General features: G+C 46.8%; 1 long non-coding RNA gene across 1 annotated transcript in view; it reads left to right on the top strand.

Moving 5' to 3' along the window:
- Positions 1-254: 254 nt before the first annotated feature.
- The window catches only part of LOC134987500 (uncharacterized), a 94,399-nt gene continuing 72,578 nt past the window's right edge, over positions 255-22,075 (top strand). The window contains exon 1 of the long non-coding RNA XR_010193147.1: positions 255-353. This is a non-coding gene — a long non-coding RNA (uncharacterized LOC134987500). The remainder of the gene's footprint in view (positions 354-22,075) is intronic.

Here is a 22,075-nt window from a genome sequence, read left to right as displayed (position 1 = left end):
ACCTGTGTCCTTTTACTGCCACTTACACTATTGGCGCTGGCCTGTGCTTGGTGGCCTTGTGGGATGCCAGCCGAACTCGGACTATTTTTTAAAGGGGCAATCATGATTTAGCCCTGTAAATGATTGCCGCTTTAAAAAAAAACACCCGAGTTCAGCCGGCATCCCATAGGGCCGCCAAAGTCGGACTTCATTACATCCCGCCCCTTATGTTTATTTCTAATGTGATAGTTATTGCCATGTCTATAATTCTGAGTGTTAGAGCAGGACTTGCAGAAGAATGGGGTCCTGTGATGGGGGCTGCAAGCTTAAATGTTTTGATCCAAATATGAACTAAAACCCTTTGCTTTACTATGGTGAGTGCAGAGCCTCTGTGATTTTAGATGTACATATTTGTTTTGCTATTGTTATTGATGGGGGTTTTATATAAGACATTTGTATCTCGGGGTTAGAGGTGCTTTTAAGCCGTGACTCCGTTTTACTCAGTAACTAGTTTCCTCTCTGTCTGAAATGGAAAGTGTATTTTGCTTTAATAATGTCATATTTCTTTTGCTGCCTTTGCAAGTTTGCGGTCTTTGATTATTCTTCGTCCCTTTAATATTTCACAGACATACTTAACTTGTTTCTATGGCTCTAAGGTGTTTATATTTAATCACTTTCTTTTCCAGTTCCTGCACCCGGAGCTCCCAAATGCCGGCTGCAGGACCTTATTTCATTATTAGATTGTGATCATTGTGTGCTCCTCTCTGTTTATTTACCCCTTGTTTCTTTAATAACACATTGTACATCTACGGTCTACCACAACCCAGTAGCTACATATTAAATCTGGGTAAAAAAACAACAACATTTTGCCAATCTTTTATCTACACCTGTGTTCAGACCTAGGATCAGGGACAACGACTCGGCTTTGCCTTAGGAGTAAATGAAAATTCCTATTTATTTCTGTATCTTAAGCATTTATACAACTCCGCTATTGAACCAAGGCCCCGTTTCAGCATGGTACGCTTTCCTGCTGAAATCACTATTAGGCAATCTCAGCACATGCGCGTAATACCGCGTATGCCGATGCTCACATGTGTAAGGTCTTAAACAGCAGTTGTATGCATTCGCAGTCTAAGTTCTGTGGGGAGGTGGCGGTGACAGGTTGTCAACAGCGCGTTTTGTGGGCGTCAACGCACCGTTTGGGAGGTGCAGTCCGGACAACGCAGGCGTGTCTGGACCATTTATGGGGTGGGCTGTGGCGGCTGTGTGACGTCGCACACAGCCTCTGCGAACCAAAAGATGGCGGCCCTCTGTCTGAGAAGGCAGGTGGCAACCCTAATCATGCGAGCGCATTGCTGTTTAGCGTTGTGCTCGCATTTTAGCCCTGTGCTGGGCGTCCCCCCGCATTTTAGTGTAAAGGGTTGTAGTTGTGCGATTTTTCGCACATCTACAACCCATGCTGAATAAGGCCCCAAGTTCAGTCTTTCCAGAAAATGCTACTGCTTAACATGGCAAATACAATTAGAATTCTTATGTTGCCAGTGAACGCTAAAGAATGACTTAAATAGGACACGGTGCAATTGGTTAATCCAACTGCCAACTACAATCAATTCCACAGTTCTGTGCTCTTTAGGCAGATCATACAACTTCATCTGTATGCACTGATCTCCTCTCCAGGGGGGGATGTATCAAAACTTTTAGGATAAGTGGAGAAGTTGCCCATACCAGCCTATCAGCTTCTAGCTATTACTTATGACGTACAGTCTATAAAATGATAGGTAGAATCTGATTGGATGCTATCAGAGCTTTTCCTTTTGTCCTCTGTAGAAGGTTGATACATCTCCCTCTAGTTCAGGGCTCGGTTAAAGTGCTCACACCTGCTAACCGGAGCCGTGGACAGAAAGGGTAACATATTTCGCCCAGTGAGATTACATGCGATCATCATTTGGGGCCACACATCCAGTGTTTTCTGGGAGTGTCAGGGAAAACGCAGGCGTTCCCAAGTATTTTCAGGGAGGGAGTGTGATGTCAGCTCTGTCCCCGATCCGCCTGTTCTCATCGCACTATAGGATTAAGGGGGACATTTACTAAACAGTGATAAGAGCGGAGAAGTGAGCCGGTGAAGAAGTTGCCCCATCAACCAATCAGCAGCTCTGTATAATTCTATAGTATGCAAATTATAGATGTTACTTCAGAGCTGATTGGTTGCCATGGGCAACTTCTCCACTGGCTCACTTCTCTGCTCTTATCATTGCTTAGTAAATGTCCCCCTAAGTCCTGGGCTGTGCACAGACTGCACACAGTGGTAAAAACATTAGTTGGTGAGTGAGGTGCGAACGGATTTGCAGCTGTCTGCTGACTGAGGGATATTAGTAGCACGGCGTACACATGCGATCGCACACTTGCACGGACGAATATACACTCCCCTTGGGCGGCGACTATCTGATCGCAGGACAGCAAAATTAGCAGCCCAGCGGTCAGGTCTAAATCACCCCCTAAGTTTCTATGATGACGGATATCTCTAAAAATCTGCACAATATTTAAAATATAAGTATTCTACAACCAAACGAGGCCTACACTGGATTTTAGATTTATTTTTGCAATATACAAGCATTCTACTCCAGCGTAGGCGACTTTGTTATCAAATTCCAAGTACTGTAATTATAACAATACAAAAATAAAGTCTTTGCAGCTTCCGTCGCTTATAAAAGGTTATACGAATGCTTAGAAATGTTCCTGTCAGCAGTGGGTGGTTCTGTCGCTGACTGTCTCTCCTGTATCATGAAAACCATCCAGCAGCTGAAAAATAAAATCCTCTGACATTTTTACATTTCATTTTCTTGCATTATAGAATTGAACCACAGTTGGCCACTTTACCGGAATTGCCAAGATGCTTGAATAAGGGGACTCCTAATATAGGCAGCTCTCCCGCACTCCGTGTCACTGGTATAGTAGGGGTGTAGTATGGCTGACCGGCGGTCTCCTGACCGCCGGTCAGCTTACCGACGCCGGAATCCCGGCAGCATACCGACGCCGGGATCCCGGCGGGGAGGGACGAGTGCAGTAAGCCCCTTGCGGGCTCGCTGCGCTCGCCACGCTGCGGGCTCGGTGGCGACCTGCGGTCGCCACGGGTTCTATTCCCACTCTATGGGTGTCGTGGACAGCCACGAGTGGAAATAGTCCCTGTTGGTCGGCATGCCAACCATCGGGATACTGAGCCGGCGGGATGGTGGAGGAGGTCATGTGACTGTCGGTCAGCTGATCGGCAGTCACATGAATACCACCCTATAGTAGGCAGGACAATGATAAATCGTATTGTCATGTCCCCGCTCTTGCCCCCTGAATCACTAGAAATCTCCCAGAGGAGTGTTAAAACAGTAGGTGGTATATTTACTAAAGCTTCTAAAATTCTGTCTATCATTTTCTAGGATCCAATAGAGAAATGATAAACAGAACCTGATTGGTTGCTATGGGCAACCTCACCACTTTTCATTATTAGAAGGTTTAGTAAAGCCTGTGTGATAAATACCCAACCTAAATTTGGTTCCCACCTTAAGTTAGATGTAGGAAGAGTGTATAGTGTGGTTAGACTATAGTTTGATTTTTTTTTACCTCAACCAAAAGCTCTATGCTTGTGCCTTAGTGATGTCATTGGTTGCTAGGGAATTGATGGGCTGCGTTCTCATGAAAATCGCTGCAGCCCAAAAATCTCTATGATGTCACTGGTTAGTAGTGAATTACAGTCTGTATAATCATGCCAAATATTTCCAGGTTTTGGGTGCTGAATCCTGGGTGCCAAGAGAATGGTGGGGATGGCACAGATTGCCTGGTCATGGAGGGGGCCTAAATCAGCCAGAGGGTGGGGGGGGGAGGGGGGGGATAAGGCCATCACACTTCCACTCTGAATAATACATATTAGAGTGGGACGGGGCCATCCCACAGGATTGACCACGCCTCCATGTCAGTAATGGGCCCGCGGATGTATTGCCAGCCCTGACTGAATCCCTGTTAATGAGACTTCAACTTATTTCATGGAAACTAGTGGACCTGGTGGCAGAGATTGTATCAGTAGGCATCAGTAGGCATGAAAAAAAACTTGTGGCCACTTATCGGCGTTAGAAGCACATTCAGAGCATCCTGGCAGTGTAATGTACTATGTATTTAATAAGAATTCCCATCAGTACTTCTGAACGCTGCAGGAAATGTAGAAAATGATGCAGAGCAAATGCCTGTCAGATGGATGAGCGGCCCCAGACACAGGCCCGAAGGCGGAACTGTAAATGCTACACTCATGTGACCGCCATAACACAGAAAACAAGTAGCTTGTGTCGTCAGGTGCCAGTGGCGGATCCAGGGGGGAGGCACTCGGGCCCCGTGCCCCCCCTGTCGTTTGTGGCATCCGTCCCCAGTCCCTCCATCCCCCGTCCCGCCGTCCGTCCCCCGTCCCTCCGTCGTCGTCCCGTCGGCGCCACACAGGGAGATGACGGGCGCCCGCTGAGATTGTGTTACTAGCGGGCGCCCGTCTACCTGCACAGCGGCAGCCAGAGGCCGGAGCTCAGTACTGAGCTCCGGCTTCCGGCGCTGTCACTGTGCGGCGTGCGCCATGGGAGAGACGTCAGTCATGACGTCTCTCTCATAGTGCTGAGGAGAGGACGCCAAGAGGAGGAGGACTGCAGAGGTCTGGAAGCGGGAATGGGGCTTGGTAAGTATGTTGTGTTTTCTCTTCCTCAGTGCAGCGGGGGCATCTACTGGGGGCAAACTACGGGGGGGACATTACTACTAGGGGCATCAACAAGGGGCATTACTACTGGTGGCATTATTACTGGGGGAGCATCTACTGGGGGCATCAACAAGGGACATTACTACTGGGTGGGGGGCATTGCTACTGGGGGCATTATTACTGGGGGAGCATCTACTGGAGGCATTACTACTGGGGGGCATCAACAAGGGGCATTACTACTGGGGGCATCAACAAGGGACATTACTACTGGGTGGGGGGGCATTACTACTGGGGGCATTATTACTGGGGGAGCATCTACTGGGGGCATTACTACTGGGGGCATCAACAAGGGACATTACTACTGGGTGGGGGGGGCATTACTACTGGGGGCATTATTACTGGGGGAGCATCTACTGGGGCATTACTACTGGGGGGCATCAACAAGGGGCATTACTACTGGGGGCATCAACAAGGGACATTACTACTGGGTGGGGGGCATTACTACTGGGGGCATTATTACTGGGGGAGTATCTACTGGGGGCATTACTACTGGGGGGCATCAACAAGGGGCATTACTACTGGGGGCATTATTACTGGGGGGCATCTACTGGGGGCATTACTACTGGGGGGGTCATCTATTGGGGGCAACCTCCTAGGGGGCATTACTACTGGGGGCAAACTACTGGAGGACATTATTACTGGGGGGCATCTACTGGGGGCAAACTACTGGGGGACATTATTACTGGGGGCCAACTACAAAGGGGCTAACTACTGGGGGCATACTACAGGAGGGCATTACTACTGGCGGTGTAACTACAGGGGCATTACTACTGGTGGCTTAACTACAGGGGCATTACTACTTGGGGGCTAAACTACAAGGGGGCATAACTACAGGGGCCAAACTACTGGGGGCTAAACTACTGGGGGCTAAACTACAAGGGGGGCATAACGACAGGGGCTAAACTACAATGGGGCAAACTACAGGGGGGCATTACTACTGGTGGCTAAACTAAAAGCAGGCAAACTACTGGGGGCATTACCAGTGGGAGGCTAAACTAAAGGGGGGGGTAAACTACTGGGGTCATAACTGCAGGGGCATTACCACTGGGGGCATAGCTACTAGGGCGCCAAATGACTGGGGGCATTACTACAGGCAACATTACTACTGGGGGCAATACGGGCATTGCATAAGGGGCACCACTACTATGGGGTCTATATAAGGGGCACTACCAGTACAGTGGACATTACATAATGAGCGCTACAACTGTGGGCATTGTATAAGAAGCGCCACCTCACATGCACCGAAGCCGCACGCAAATGTACTTGCCCCTTCCATGGTGCCCCCCCTATCATTTTCTTCTGGATCCGCCTGGTCAGGTCTGATCCTAGCAGCAAAGAGGGAAAGTTCTTTTAAGCAAAATATTTTCTGCGGGTGATACGGAAGGGCAGCTGTTACTGTAATTTCTGCTGCGGGGTACACTGGGCTCCACAAGGAAAGACATCAGGGGTGTAGAGTAGGATCTTGATCCGAGGCACCAACAGGCTCAAAAGCTTTGACTGTTCCCAGAATGCATAGCGCCGCCTCCTCTATAACCCCCCCTCCCTGCCAGGGCCGTAACTACGTGTGTGCCAAATGGGCCTGGCACACAGCGCAGTTGCCCTGAGGGCGCACGGCAAGCGGCATGTAATGAGTCAAATTGACTCATTACATGCCGCCTCTGCTGTGTGCGCCGCACTGTGGAGGGAGGAGAGAGCAGCTCCGGGCAGCGGAGAAGGAGGAGGAGGGAGGGGGACTGGAGCCGCAGCAGCGCTATTTCATTGGTAGTAAGCGCTGCTGCAGCTGTCCCCTCTCCTTCCGTATTGGCTGCCTGGCGCTGCTGTGGATGCTGGGATGCGGTTCCTCCATCCCAGCATCCACAGCAGCGCCGGGCAGCCAATACGGAAGGAGAGGGGGATGCTGCAGCGGCGCTTACTACCAATGAAATAGCGCTGCTGCGGCTCCAGTCCCCCTCCCTCCTCCTCCTTGTCCGATGCCTGCACCGAAGAGCCTGTCAGCGGGGAGATGGTAAGTATCTCTCTCTCTCTCTTTCTCTCTCACAGGGGGACACCGTCTGCCATAATGTGTAAAAAGGGGGCCTGGCTGCCGCAATGTGTAAAAAGGGGGACTGGCTGCCGGAATGTGTAAAAAGGGGGACTGGCTGCCGCAATGTGAAAAAGGGGGACTGGCTGCCGTAATGTGTCAAATGGGGTACACCGTCTGCCGTAATATGTAAAAAGGGGGCCTTGCTGCCGCAATGTGTAAAAAGGGGGACTGGCTGCAGTAATGTGTAAAAAGGGGGACTGGCTGCCGCAATGTGTAAAAAGGGGGACACAGTCTGCCGTAATATGTAAAAAGCGGTCCTGGCTGCCGCAATGTGTAAAAAGGGGGACTGACTGCCGCAATGTGTAAAAAGGGGGACGCTGGCTGCTGCAATATGTATAAAGGGGGACACCGTCTGCCGTAATGTGTAAAAACGGGGACGCTGTCTGCTGTAATGTGTAAAAAGGGGACGCTGTCTGCCGTAATGTTAAAAAAGCGACGCTGTCTGCTGTAATGTGTAAAAAAGGGGGACGCTGTCTGCTGTAATGTGTAAAAAAGGGGACACTGTCTGCCGTAATGTGTAAAAAGGGGACGCTGTCTGCCGTAATGTGTAAAAAGGGGGACTGTCTGCTGTAATGTGTAAAAAGGGGGACGCTGTCTGCTGTAATGTATAAAAGGGGCTCTACAGATGTAGCCACCTTTGTCTTGACCGATTCTCCGCCTAGACGTCCGTTTAGTCACGCTAAGGCGATAGCTGAGTTTAATCACAGGCAGGCGCGTTGAGGCGATCTAGATACTCAGCATGCATTACACATCTCCACCACTGGGTGGCTAATGCTCCACTAATCCAGTACTTTCGATCGTACAGTATAGCGGCGGATTGATCTACCTGTACCTGTAAAGCTCTGGCAATTGGTCAGTGACGACTGTAATGTTAATACTGTAGGCGTAACGGGAGGTGGTGGAAAAAGATGGTGACCTACTGTAGAGTACTGTATGTGTATGGAGACGCAACTAATTGTGTAAAAGGAAGAATGTACAGTACAATGTATAAACACCGTGCTTTTAAAATACATGAGCGTCTGAGTTCCCTAAGGCATAATGGGAATGGAGGGCTAGCAGGAGGCGGTGGAAAATACCGTGCTTTACAAATGCGAGTGTCCGAGTCCTCTAAGGCATAAACCAACACTAATCTCAAGAGGCAATAGTGAACTTCTAACACGTCCATTTGCGACAGTGTACACTACTGATTTTCTGTTGTTTTGTCTGCGGGACTTGGACGCTCACATATTCATAAAGTACTGTAGATGGATCATATACTGTATGCTGTACTATCTGTGTCTGTATCGTATATACTGTATTAAATAATGCAGCGTAATGAGTATTTACTGTATGCAGCGTAATGAGACGCCTTAGTAAAGTAGTCCTTATTATATATTTCAGTATTGTATTTTACGGGAGACCACACGCATGCTCAGTGGTGATTGTAAAAAGCGACATCTGGTGGCTGATCGCAGGTATTACACGTAAAGGTAACGCCAAACGCTCTGTCTGCCTCCGTGCGATTAGGTACGCCTCTCTGTGACTAGGCGCGCCTCCCTACGCTGCGTATGCTCGATCGGGACAAACGCCTCAGCCAGTCAAGGTAAAGGTGGCTACATCTGTACCTGGTGTAGTGGCGCTACTGTGCAGCGTAATTTGAATAATGGAGACTACTGTGCACCGTAGTATGAATTGCTATTATTTTGTGGCCACGCCCCTTCCCCATGAAGCAATGCCCCTATATATTTTTCAAGCGCCTACGGCGCGCACTGCAACTATCTTACATGGGGGGGGCGCCAATGTTGTTTCTTGCACACAGCGCTAACATGCCTAGTTACGGCACTGCTCCCTGCACAGGAGCTCAGTTTTGTAGTTGGTGCCGCAGATAGCAGGCACATAACATAGGGGCTGCTCTGGGCAGCCCTAAGAAGAGCCTTTTGAGAAGAAAAGTGAAGACTTCCCTCCCCAGCGGCGCTGTACACTCCCGCGCCCTGGTTGTTGGGTACCTACAGCAGGAGGCGCCGCGCTTCGGGAGGCGGTGAGTGGGTCCCACTCGCAGGACCCATACTTTATCGCGATCCGGCGCGGTCGGTGGGAGGCGGACCACGCACGCTGGCGGTGGACACTGTGGCAGTACAGGCGATCCCACTAGATCACCAGGGCATGGGTGCAGGTCAGGTTTTCCCTTAAAACCTTTTTATGTGTAGCCCGCAGTACCTGGTGGTTTTGCCAGCAGAGGGGATAAGGCTTAGACTTGGAGCCCCTCCCCCAGCCCCAGGGCGCCATTTCCAGCAAATGTTCCTGCCCTGGAGCTGCATATCTGTCTCTCCCTCACTCCCTGTCAGTGTGTGGGCGCCATTTCTCTCAGCTACACTGTTCCTGGGACTGCTTGGGCAAATCCTCCTGTGTAAAGCCGCCTGGTTGTCAGCGCTGTGACTTTACATGACACTTAAGTAATCTACATGTCATTTAGACAGTGTTAGTTAAGAAAGAGTGCATTTAGTCAGGGTTCTCTGGTACCCTGTGATATACATTCAGTTCTTACTGTGCAGTGTTATATCTATTGACTACATAGCTATATATATAAGCTGGTCCAGTGCAGTATTATTGTTAGTAATAACCTCTGCATTGTTTAACTGTGACTATATGTGTGTGCATTAGCTTGCTGAGTGGTTTCCATTTTGTGTCTCGCACTCAACTTGCTATCCCTATATTCTATAACCTGAGGGGGCTTGGTGCGTCAGTTTATATATTTATATAGGATTTTCACAAGACATACTTTAATACGTATTTTTCTCTGTGATTTTAGTCACTATATCTCTCCTGTGTCTCTGCTTGTGCTACTACAACTGCGCAGGGGTTTGGGTAAGAGGTATTGTGCTGCTGACAATTGTACTGTGTTACCTGATACTGCAAGTCATATCATGTCTGCTTCTGAGGGTAACGGTTCTGGGGCTGAACACACTGCCGGTGTTGCTGAAGCCACAGATCCCTATGAGGAGACTATAGCAGCTGTGGGCTGTGGTTCTGGGGGCTCCTTGCCCCCCAGTGGGACTGTGGCAACGGGGGTACATAATGACCCACCGTGGGCTACTTTCTCCACGCTTCTACATACGCTAGTTACTAAACTAACACCCCCTATGGGACCTCCTATGCCGGTGCAACCGTATGTGGTCCCCGCAGCTAACCCGCCGTGGGCGGATAATTTGTCTGCTCAATTGAAGAAGTTGAACCAGTCCTTGACTACTAAAAAGTCTGACCCTCGCTCGCCTAAGACCAAGGGGTCCTCTAAGCGAGCTCTTATCTCCTCACAATCCACTGCTGTCACTGACACCTCGTCTGATGAAGATGGCGCTTACACTGACCCCACAGATTCTGACACAGATACTGCTGATGGGGAGGGTAGTTCACATGTGGATGTTCCTGATCTTTTGGAGGCTATTAAATTAATTTTACAGATTACGGATGATCCCGAGCCATCCGCCCCTCCTAAGAAACCAGATAGGTTCAAGCGTCTGAAGGTGGTTAAACAAGTTTTACCTCACTCTGACTACCTAGTGGATATACATCAGGAACCCTGGGGAAACCCGGGTAAGAAGTTTGTGCCTCAAAAGAAGATGCCAGCTCGCTATCCCCTCACGCTAGAGCTGTCTAAAAATTGGGAAACGCCTCCTCCAGTAGTCTCACATGTGGCTAGGATGGTGGTTTCCTCAGCTCTACCTGTCACTACCGTCACGTCTCTAAAAGAGCCTACGGATAAACGTGTGGAGGGTTATCTGAAAGCGATTTACACCCTCACGGGTGCTGCACAAAGGCCCACTATTGCAGCAACATGGGCTGCAGAGGCTATTGAAGCATGGGCCTAGAGTTAGAAGCTGAAATCTCTTCTGACCATGCTAGACAATGCTTGTCATATATTGTCCCAGCTTCTCACTATATTAAAGAGGCAGCTTCTGATGCCAGTATCCTAGCAGCCAAGGCCTCTACTACGTCAGTCCTGGCTCGCCGGATATTGTGGCTGAGATCCTGGTCTGTGGATCTGCACTCTAGAAAAACCCTGGAGGTACTCCCTTTCAAGGGAGATATTCTGTTTGGGGAGGACTTAAATAAGATAGTGGCTGACTTGGCTACTGCCAAAACTGCCTGTCTGCCAAGTACCGCTCCTTCTGTATCGAAGGCTAAAGGTACTTCCTTTCGCCCCTTTCGTCCTTCAGGTAAAGTAAAAGGTCAGGCGTACAACAAGCAGGCCCGCACTTCCAAACCTGGTAAGCCGAAGCCCAAAAAAGCCTGGGCTGCCCGTCAGCCAGCTTACAAGACGGATAAGCCTGCCGCATGACGGGGTGGGGGGCCGGCTTCTAGGGTATACCCAGGAATGGTTGAAGATAGTGATGAGCGGGTTCGGATCATCGGGATCCGAACCCGCCCGAACTTCACCTTTTTTTACACGGGTCCGAGCGACTCGGATCCTCCCGCCTTGCTCGGTTAACCCGAGCGCGCCCGAACGTCATCATCCCGCTGTCGGATTCTCGCGAGATTCGGATTCTATATAAGGAGCCGCGCGTCGCCGCCATTTTCACACGTGCATTGAGATTGATAGGGAGAGGACGTGGCTGGCGTCCTCTCCGTTATATTAGAAAAGAAAAGAGTAAACTGAGTGACTTAGTTATAATTGTGGGGAGGATTGGGGACGGGGAGCAGCTTTTAGGGAGTACAGTGCAGGGTTAACCACCAGTGAGTTTAATCCTTTGTTTCTCTACATGAAAAAAACGCTCGACCATATCTGTGCTCAGTGTGCTGCACTGCTGCATGATATATCTGTGCTGAGTGCACTGCTCAATCTGCCTAATTTTGGGGACTGGGGAGCAGTTATAGCAGGAGTACAGTGCACAGTTTTGCTGACAGTGACCACCAGTCCAGTATACGTTTGTCTGCCTGAAAAACACTCCTGTGGTGTTTTTTTTTCCGTCATACTAGTTTAGCAGTCTACTGACAGTGTCCACCAGGTCCGTTATATACAGTATATTATTATATATATAAGCAGTACGGTAGGCCACGGCTGTACCTACCTCTGTGTCGTCAGTGCACTCGTCGTCCATAAGTAATATAATACTATACTATTCATCCATCTACATTGTATACCTGTGGTGGGTTTTTTTTTTCTTCATACTAGTTTAGCAGTCTGCTGACAGTGTCCACCAGGTCCGTTATATACAGTATATTATATATATAAGCAGTACGGTAGGCCACGGCTGTACCTACCTCTGTGTCGTCAGTGCACTCGTCGTCCATAAGTAATATAATACTATACTATCCATCCATCTACATTGTATACCTGTGGTGACTTTTTTTTTTCTTCATACTAGTTTAGCAGTCTGCTGACAGTGTCTACCAGGTCCGTTATATACAGTATATTATATATATAAGCAGTACGGTAGGCCACGGCTGTACCTACCTCTGTGTCGTCAGTGCACTTGTCGTCCATAAGTAATATAATACTATACTATCCATCCATCTACATTGTATACCTGTGGTGGTTTTTTTTTTCTTCATACTAGTTTAGCAGTCTGCTGACAGTGTCCACTAGGTCCGTTATATACAGTATATTATATATATAAGCAGTACGGTAGGCCACGGCTGTACCTACCTCTGTGTCGTCAGTGCACTCGTCGTCCATAAGTAATATAATACTATACTATCCATCCATCTACATTGTATACCTGTGGTGGCTTTTTTTTTCCTTCATACTAATTTAGCAGTCTGCTGACAGTGTCCACCAGGTCCGTTATATACAGTATATTATATATATAAGCAGTACGGTAGGCCACGGCTGTACCTACCTCTGTGTCGTCAGTGCACTCGTTGTCCATAAGTAATATAATACTATACTATCCATCCATCTACATTGTATACCTGTGGTGGTTTTTTTGTTTCTTCATACTAGTTTAGCAGTCTGCTGACAGTGTCCACCAGGTCCGTTATATACAGTATATTATTATATATATAAGCAGTACAGTAGGCCACGGCTGTACCTACCTCTGTGTCGTCAGTGCACTCGTCGTCCATAAGTGATATAATACTATACTATCCATCCATCTACATTGTATACCTGTGGTGGTTTTTTTTTCTTCATACTAGTTTAGCAGTCTGCTGACAGTGTCCACCAGGTCCGTTATATAAAGTATATTATATATATAAGCAGTACGGTAGGCCACGGCTGTACCTACCTCTGTGTCGTCAGTGCACTCGTCGTCCATAAGTAATATAATACTATACTATCCATCCATCTACATTGTATACCTGTGGTGTTTTTTTTTCTTCATACTAGTTTAGCAGTCTGCTGACAGTGTCCACCAGGTCCGTTATATACAGTATATTATTATATATATAAGCAGTACGGTAGGCCACGGCTGTACCTACCTCTGTGTCGTCAGTGCACTCGTCGTCCATAAGTAATATAATACTATACTATCCATCCATCTACATTGTATACCTGTGGTGGGTTTTTTTCCCTTCATACTAGTTTAGCAGTCTGCTGACAGTGTCCACCAGGTCCGTTATATACAGTATATTATTATATATATAAGCAGTACGGTAGGCCACGGCTGTACCTACCTCTGTGTCGTCAGTGCACTCGTCGTCCATAAGTAATATAATACTATACTATCCATCCATCTACATTGTATACCTGTGGTGGTTATTTTTTTCTTCATACTAGTTTAGCAGTCTGCTGACAGTGTCCACCAGGTCCGTTATATACAGTATATTATATATATAAGCAGTACGGTAGGCCACGGCTGTACCTACCTCTGTGTCGTCAGTGCACTCGTCGTCCATAAGTAATATAATACTATACTATCCATCCGTCTACATTGTATACCTGTGGTGGTTTTTTTTTTCTTCATACTAGTTTAGCAGTCTGCTGACAGTGTCCACCAGGTCCGTTATATACAGTATATTATATATATTGTCAAAGTCAGAAAAATATCGTGATGCACACTACCATATTTGCTCCTCATGCGTGTCCCCGCTGCGCGTGCCCACGCTCTCCCGTGCGTACGCATACCCGCTGGTGCGTGCACCCACAGGCGCACGGTATGCGCATTTACGGTAGGGTTTGTGTGCGTCTAGCGGGCGACTCGATCGTTACATATTTTAACCATATAATGTATTTTGTAGATTATGGTCCCTTTGATAGAATCTGAAAGTTTAGTTAATGTAGCATGTTCATGAACAAAGAGATCCCTCTTTGTTTGATACGAAGGGTTGGACAGAGGTTATACAGTGGTGTTTAGTATCCATCGGAAGAGTATTTAATTAGCAATATTCCGGTGTTGGTTTGAAGCGGATTAATCGCTCGTGCGAATAGTTATGGACATAAGAAGTTTATGGACTTTTACTATTATTTGCACTTTATTATCCATGCGGCGGGAAACCTAGTTTCCCACCCACCTGAGCAGTTGAAAATAGTCACAGCCCACCTGTATGAATCAACCTATGACCTTTTGTTATAATGCGAAGACGAATTCCTGTGTCCAATGAACAATGAGATTGTAGGGACCATTGTACTGTATTGTGTGTAGTGTATAAAAGGACAAGCCGATCTGATCCAGCTCTCTGTTCTCTTCAACGGTTCTCATTGCTGATAATCGGGAGCTGGATATCCAGAGGCGCATGCGATTGTTTCCCTTGAGCGTAAGTTTTCTCCGCAATCATATTGTCTTTATTGTTATTGTGAGCCATATCTCTCTCTCTCTCTCTCTCTCTTCTCCTCTTTCTCTCTCTTTTCCTCTTAAATTGTTATTGTACTGTTATTGTATTTCATGTGTAGTTACCTGGTTAGTTAGTCTATGTTATATTGGTAGTGTATGACTTGTATTGTATTATTCTTTTGCAAATAGAACGTTTATATAAGGTGTTAGAACCTAAGATCGGTATCTGTGTATTTCTTATATTTCTAAGTATTCTCTGAGCGTCGGAGACGCTCGTACAGCTTTCAAGTTAATAAGGTTACATTTACACCCTATCACTACACCAAAGTTTACTGCATAATACATTGTTTTATGGTATAGTTATAAAGGTTTTACACTGTGAGCGTCAGCGCCGCTTGTGATCTCCTCGTGGTCCCGAGCGTCCGCTACGCTAATAGCGTATCATTACGTTAGTCGGCAGCCAATAGCGTGCCTGCCTGTGATCTCTTGGCCGTGAGCGAACGTGACGCTTGAGCGTCTCGACTACGGCTAAGCGATTGTTACGCAACGTGCGTACCCTTACGGTATTCCGTACGCCAATAGCGTACTGTGTTCTTTGACCTCTTAAAGGGTTTTAAGTAAGATAAATATTTAGCTTTATCAATTGGCGGCTCGTCCGTCCTTCACATATCTGTACTAGGTAATTTCAGCAGACATTATCCATCAGCAAAGGGCGAGAGATCATATTCCTCGTAGTGCTGCCTGGATAAGCGTCTGCTTCGCTTAGTAAAGGGTGCTGAAGGAATCCGGAACCGGAGGTAAGAACAACACGCTAGTGTCTTTTAAAACAGTTTTTTTCTGTTTTGCGTACGCACACACGCACGCATATATCTGCATTTCTTTTCATTCGTGTATTTTCATATCACTCTCCTGTTTGCCATTTTTATAATTGATAAACGTGCTGAGAGAGATTTGTCGCTATTTAATAGTTAAAGAGTAAAAGTAATACATTAAGGGGTAAATTGTAAAGCACGCACACAGCTCTGCCTAAGGATACAAGGAGAGACCGGTGTGGTGCTCGGTAGATGATCGAGGATCACCTACATTGATAAACGTGTTAATTGTGTTACGGTGGATATCTGCTTTGCGTACACGTGTCTCTAACAAAAGGCTGAGACCCGCGTGCGCAACCCAAAGGCCGACGCACGCAGCGTATATTACGCAACGGAGCGTCTGGGTACGCCCACGTAACAAATCACACGATAGTGTTAATTTAAACAGGCGAAAAGGTGGCAACGCGATAAATAGCGCAAATCGATTTTTAGTGTCCAAAATTTAAGTTAATAGATCCTTCTCCAATTTACGACTCATCTGGTCTAAAGGGAAGAAATTTCTGCGCAGAAATAGAAAGAAATAGAAACAAAAGTAAAAGTGTACATGTGGTGAGTGAGTGTTTGCATATATAAGTTTCTACAATTTTTGGGATTGAACCACAGGAAATCATCGAGTTCTCGTGAGGTACATACGTGTAAGTGACATGCACGGTGGCTAGGGAGGCATCCCTTGTTAAACATATAAAATTTGAGCATTAGAGTGTAGCAGACCAGGAGGTCATACTGTAGCAGACCAGGAGGTCAGACCAGGAGGTCTTATAGCAGACCAGGAGGTCTAGGTACAGCAGACAAAGAAGTCCGCTATAGAGACAAGTAGCACAACACCAGGAAGGGTTGGTGCGAGACCCATATAGGCCATAAAGCTCAGGCTGAAGGAATTCGCAGCTGCTGAATGTCGATTCCACTGGTCGCTCCGCACATAAGATTAGTTGCTTATGTGCTGAACGATTGTACCGCACGTAATTGTGTGCATTAGTTAGTAATCTGACCCAGTGCCATTTGTGTACGAAAGGGGTCATAAACGCTATTTGTACATTCTAACGTGATTTGTGTAATTTTTTTATTTTAAGGGAAGTTCGCTGGTCACTCGGGAACTATCCAGCAACCAATAGTTACTGGAAAGAGTAAGTGCTCTGCGGATCACCCTCACATGTTCCAGTAAATAGAGGTTCAGGTCGCAGGAGCCCTGGGTCGAGTACGCCAGCGCTAAGGCAGTGTGTGGGCGTATTGGTCGGCGTGGGCGAGTGAGTGGGGTACTCGGTAAACCACCACCGTCAGCCTATCTTGAACATCTTGGTTTTTGTAAGGGTTCGCTGAAGACCCTGATATAAAGGTCAGAGGTAGTGCAAGCAACACCTGCAAACTATGGGGGCTAGTTGTTCAGGTAGGGGGCGATCAACCTCGGTTCGGGTTGATTTAGTAAACCGACCAATCGGGTCGGCAAGGTATGTAATGTGTGAAAAATACGGTTCACACACAGAGGTTTTATGTGATGAATGGGAAAGAATGACTGTACATGACGGGGAGAAGTTCCCAAGAGTAGGCAGCTTTAGCCCAGATGTGTTACTAAATCTAAGGAGAAGGATATGTCTCATTAAATCAACAAAGAGACGGATCAAACATTATGATTATTTACAGTTATGGCAACAGGAGGGTGAAATACAGAGAGGATTGGCTCAGGCGGCGGGATCTAACCCTATCAGGAAACTGATAGCTACGGCACCACCGCCACCTTATATATCAGGAGAGAAATTGGTTGCGGAGAATGACGCACTAGGGTGCAATAAACAGGCACTTAGCAACTGTATAAATGTTAAGGATGATGTTAATAAGTTAACTAATGCAAATATTAACCCGTGCAAGTTGTACCCTGTTTTAAACTTTCCCCAGGAGTGTGATCAAGAGGACGAATCGGCAACAATATCGGCGCTCTCTCTAGCAGCCACCATATCAGAAACAACAGTAGGCACGGCCCAACCCGTAAGATTAGTATCAAAGGCCCCTAGCGGAGGGACAGGTGAGGTCGTATCAACGGGTAAGTACGGCACCATACACTATGCTGAAACCATGTCACCACAAGCTGTAGAATCTATTCAGAATGATGTAAGCAGACTTAATCCCGTTAGGGTAATAGCAGTGCCAAATGGGAAAACTGACACTACAGGAGTCACTCCTGTCAGAAACATTGCCATGCACTGCCCGTTTACCCGAATGGAATTAAGAGCAATAGTGTCTGAATTCCCTGATCCTAGGAAAGATCTAGTTGCTAGCCAGAAATACATCAGAGACCTAGGGAACACTGTAGAGCCCAATAACAAAGACTGGCAGATATTGCTGAGGGCATGTTTACCCTCCAATGTCGACCCAGAAAGGTTTTTAGCTGACTGTAAATTAGATGGAGAGGTACCCCTTATGGATGTGTACAACTCAGACAATGTAAAGAGGATAAATTTACAGTTGAAGGAGTATTTTCCAGCTGTAGTCAAATGGAATAGAATTTTCTCCATTAAACAAAAAGAGACAGAAACAGCTGCTGATTATTTTCATCGGGCACTACTAGAAATGGCAAAATACACAGGCATAGAAGACATTAAGACCAATGCAAATCATAGAGAAGTAGCAGTATCTGTGTTAATGGATGGTTTAAAAGAGGTATTGAAAGCAAGGGTACAGACCACGCAACCATGTTGGCGAGGTCTGTCGGTGGCTACTTTGAGAGAGGCTGCTATTGATCACGATCGAAATATCACCAGACACAGGGAGTCACAAGGTGATAAGTTAATGGCCGTAAGTATACAGGCTTTGACCACAAGGCAACCTTCGTATAATCCTCCGACCCCTGTGGGTAAGTCAAATGTGCTAACTTGTTATTTTTGTCATAGACAGGGACACATGGCACGAGACTGTAGAGCGAAAAATTCACAAAAATCATACCAACCCCCTAGACAACGACATGACACACGAAATTGGGATCAGGGTCCGCAGAGACGGAGTTATGAGCCACATACAGGGGAAACAAAAAGATATCCCCCAAAAGGAGACTGGCAAGCTTCTGGCAGTTCCCATTTAACCCCTTCTCAAGTAGTTGCTGCCAGCGGGATTCAGGGAGGTCACCATACCCAATAGGGGTGTGGCCACACCTGTAATCTGCAGCCAGTAAAATTGATTGCAAGTCTTGGAAGTGAACCCGAGATTGCAATTGATGTAGCTGGTAAATCATTAAATTTCCTTGTAGATACGGGGGCGGCCAAATCAGTGATAAATTCGACAGTGGGCATGAGAACCACTGGTAAGACAATTCCAGCCATGGGAGTAACGGGAGTAGTCCAGCACTACCCTGTTAGCAAACCAGCCGAGATTACAATAGGGCCTTTACATACCAAGCATTCCTTTTTGCTGGCTGCATCGGCACCGACTAATCTCCTGGGAAGAGATTTATTGTGTAAAATGGGGTGCGTCATTTATTGTACTCCTGAAGGTGTATTCTTAGACATACCTGAGAATAACGCTCAGGAAGTACGAGACATGTTAGACTCCCCATCAAAATTAATGACACATACCGTTATGACAAATAGGACTCCATCCCAAGTAGAAGAAATGACATCCCAGATACCAGAGTCACTTTGGACAAAAGATGGACAAGACACTGGATTAATGGCAAACGTAGCTCCAGTAGTTGTGCAAGTAAAAGATGGTAGGATAGCTCCAAAAATCCCACAATACCCTCTGAAGCCAGAGGTGGAGTTAGGAGTTTACCCAGTGATAGAGCGCTTGCTACAACAGGGCATTCTGGTAAGAACATCCAGCACTGCCAATAGTCCCATCTTCCCTGTAAAAAAAGAGTGGGGGGAGGGGTTACCGGCTAGTGCAGGATCTAAGGGGGATTAACAAAATAGTTGAGAGTCAGTTCCCCGTAGTGCCAAATCCAGCTGTCATCCTTATGCAGATCCCTCCCACTGCGAAATTTTTCACTGTTATTGACCTCTGCTCCGCCTTCTTTTCGGTACCCCTGCATCCTGACAGCCAATATTTGTTCGCATTTACATACAGAGGAGTCCAATACACATGGACTCGATTACCACAAGGTTTCATAGACAGTCCAAGTATATTTTCCCAGGCTTTGCATGATTGTTTACAGTCTTTCCAACCAGAGAGTGGATCAATATTGATACAGTATGTGGATGATTTACTACTGTGTTCAGATTCATTGGAAGCGTCCCTGAAGGATATGAAACAGCTCCTGTTTCATCTTTCAGACACAGGACACAAGGTTTCCAAAGACAAGTTGCAATTATGCCAAACTAAAGTAAAATATCTGGGACACTGTCTAACACAAGGACTGAGACACCTGACCGCTGATAGAATTCAAGCAATTAGAGACATGACTCTGCCACAAACCCAGCAACAAATCAGAACATTTTTAGGAATGTGTGGGTATTGCCGTAACTGGATCCCAGGATTTTCCATTCTAGCATTACCTTTGCAGGAGATGGTCTCATCAAACAAACCTGATCGGATTTCGCATACAGACGAATCCGAGATGGCATTTGAGAAACTCAAACAGTGCCTAACGCAGGCGCCAGCATTAGGTATGCCAGACTATGGGAAACCCTTTGAGCTGTACGGAACAGAAAGTGCTGGTTGCGCGGCAGGCGTCCTAACCCAAAAGCACGGTGATGCCAGCAGGCCGGTAGCATACTACAGCGCTCAGCTAGATACGGTAGCGCGATCCCTCCCCACATGCTTGCGAAGCGTTGCTGCGATAGCATTGCTAGTAACAAAAAGCGAAGACGTAGTGCTAGGTCACAACCTCACAATCCATACACCACATGCAGTGTCAGCCTTGCTAAATTCTGCCAAAACCAGGCACGTCTCATCAGCGCGGTTTACAAGATGGGAATTGGCACTAATGGCCCCCGTAAACATCACCATAAGGAGATGCAGTGCATTAAATCCTGCAACATATCTCCCAGGTGTGCCTGCACAGGCACAAAGGGTGGAGGATGAGAGCTATGGGGAAGGAGGATTTAATACAAAGGATGACATGCATGATTGTATGGAATATTTGACCCAAAATTTCACGGCAAGGCCTGACATCAGTGACAACCCACTGGAAGATGTAGATCTTACTTTCTACACTGACGGTAGTTGTCACAGACAGTCGGACTCAGGAGACTTGTGTACTGGATACGCAGTCGTAGATGACCAAGGCACCATAGAAGCAGAACCGCTAGGCCCACCTCACTCAGCCCAGGTTGCTGAACTGGTTGCCCTAACCAGAGCATGTGAATTGGCTAAGGGCAAGTCAGCCAATATCTACACCGATTCTAGATACGCCTTCGGGGTAGTCCATGATTTCGGAGCCCTATGGCGCCTCAGAAATTTCATGACGGCAGCTGGTACACCGGTAGCGCATGCAGCTCACATCAAAAGGCTTCTAACAGCGATACAGGAACCCGACAGAGTGGCTGTTATCAAGTGTAAAGCACACACATATAGCCAGGACCCAGTATCACTTGGTAACAGCCGAGCAGACGAAGCTGCTAAGTTAGCAGCCGGTATCCCTAGACAGACAGACACCACACAACTGATGGTATTTAATACCATCAACACACAGAAGTTGTGTGAAATGCAAAATTTGTGTTCCACACAGGAAAAGGCAGTCTGGAAGGCAAAAGGATATGGCCAGGAGTCCTCAGGACTCTGGACGGATGGACAAGGTAAACCAGTGGCCCCCAGAGCATATCTTCCATGCTTAGCTGAGGCAGCACTCGGGCTGACTCATCTGGGCAAGGAAGGAATGTGCAAGTTGGTAAGAGCATATTGGTGCGCCCCAGGATTTTCATCTCATGCAGGTAAGAGAGCAATGTCATGCCTTACCTGTTTGAGGAAGAATATCGGAAAGGCAATACCAACAGAACCATCTCATATCCCACCTACAGGCGGCCCTTTTCAGGTAATACAGATTGACTTTATACAATTACCCCCTTGTCGAAATTTGAAATATGTACTTGTTTGTATAGATGTATTCTCAAATTGGGTCGAAGCATTTCCTGCGGCCACAAATACCGCTATGTTTACTGCTAAGAAAATTGTGCAGGAATTTGTGTGTAGATACGGTATCCCTAGAATAATTGAAAGTGATAGGGGTACCCATTTTACAGGTGATGTCTTTCAAGGAATGTGTAAGTTGATGGGAATTGATAGTAAGCTGCACACTCCATACCGCCCCCAGGCGAGTGCGAAGGTGGAAAGAGTGAACAGCACTATTAAAAATAAACTGAGTAAAGTTATGGCAGAAACAGGATTGACATGGCCAGAAGCTTTACCCATTGTACTATACAGCATCAGAACCACTCCCAGGTCCCCTCTTAATCTGTCCCCCTTTGAAATCTTGTTTGGTCGACAACCGCATGTTATGATTAACCCTCAGGATGATTTGAAGTGTAACAATGAAGTGACTGTAAAATACCTGGTTAACATGAGTAAACAGCTAAGGAATCAAAATGATAATTTGAAATTAGTGATTCCTGATTTGCCAGATAGTAATTGTCATGACATTGAACCTGGGGATTATGTAATGATACGGAATTTTCTACGCTCAGGTTGCCTTATTGACAGATGGGAAGGACCATACCAAGTCTTATTGACTAGCACTACAGCATTGAAGGTT

This window comes from Pseudophryne corroboree, chromosome 2, assembly GCF_028390025.1.
Source record: "Pseudophryne corroboree isolate aPseCor3 chromosome 2, aPseCor3.hap2, whole genome shotgun sequence".
In the NCBI taxonomy this organism is placed as follows: domain Eukaryota; kingdom Metazoa; phylum Chordata; class Amphibia; order Anura; family Myobatrachidae; genus Pseudophryne; species Pseudophryne corroboree.
This window is presented reverse-complemented; position numbering and strand designations above follow the sequence as displayed.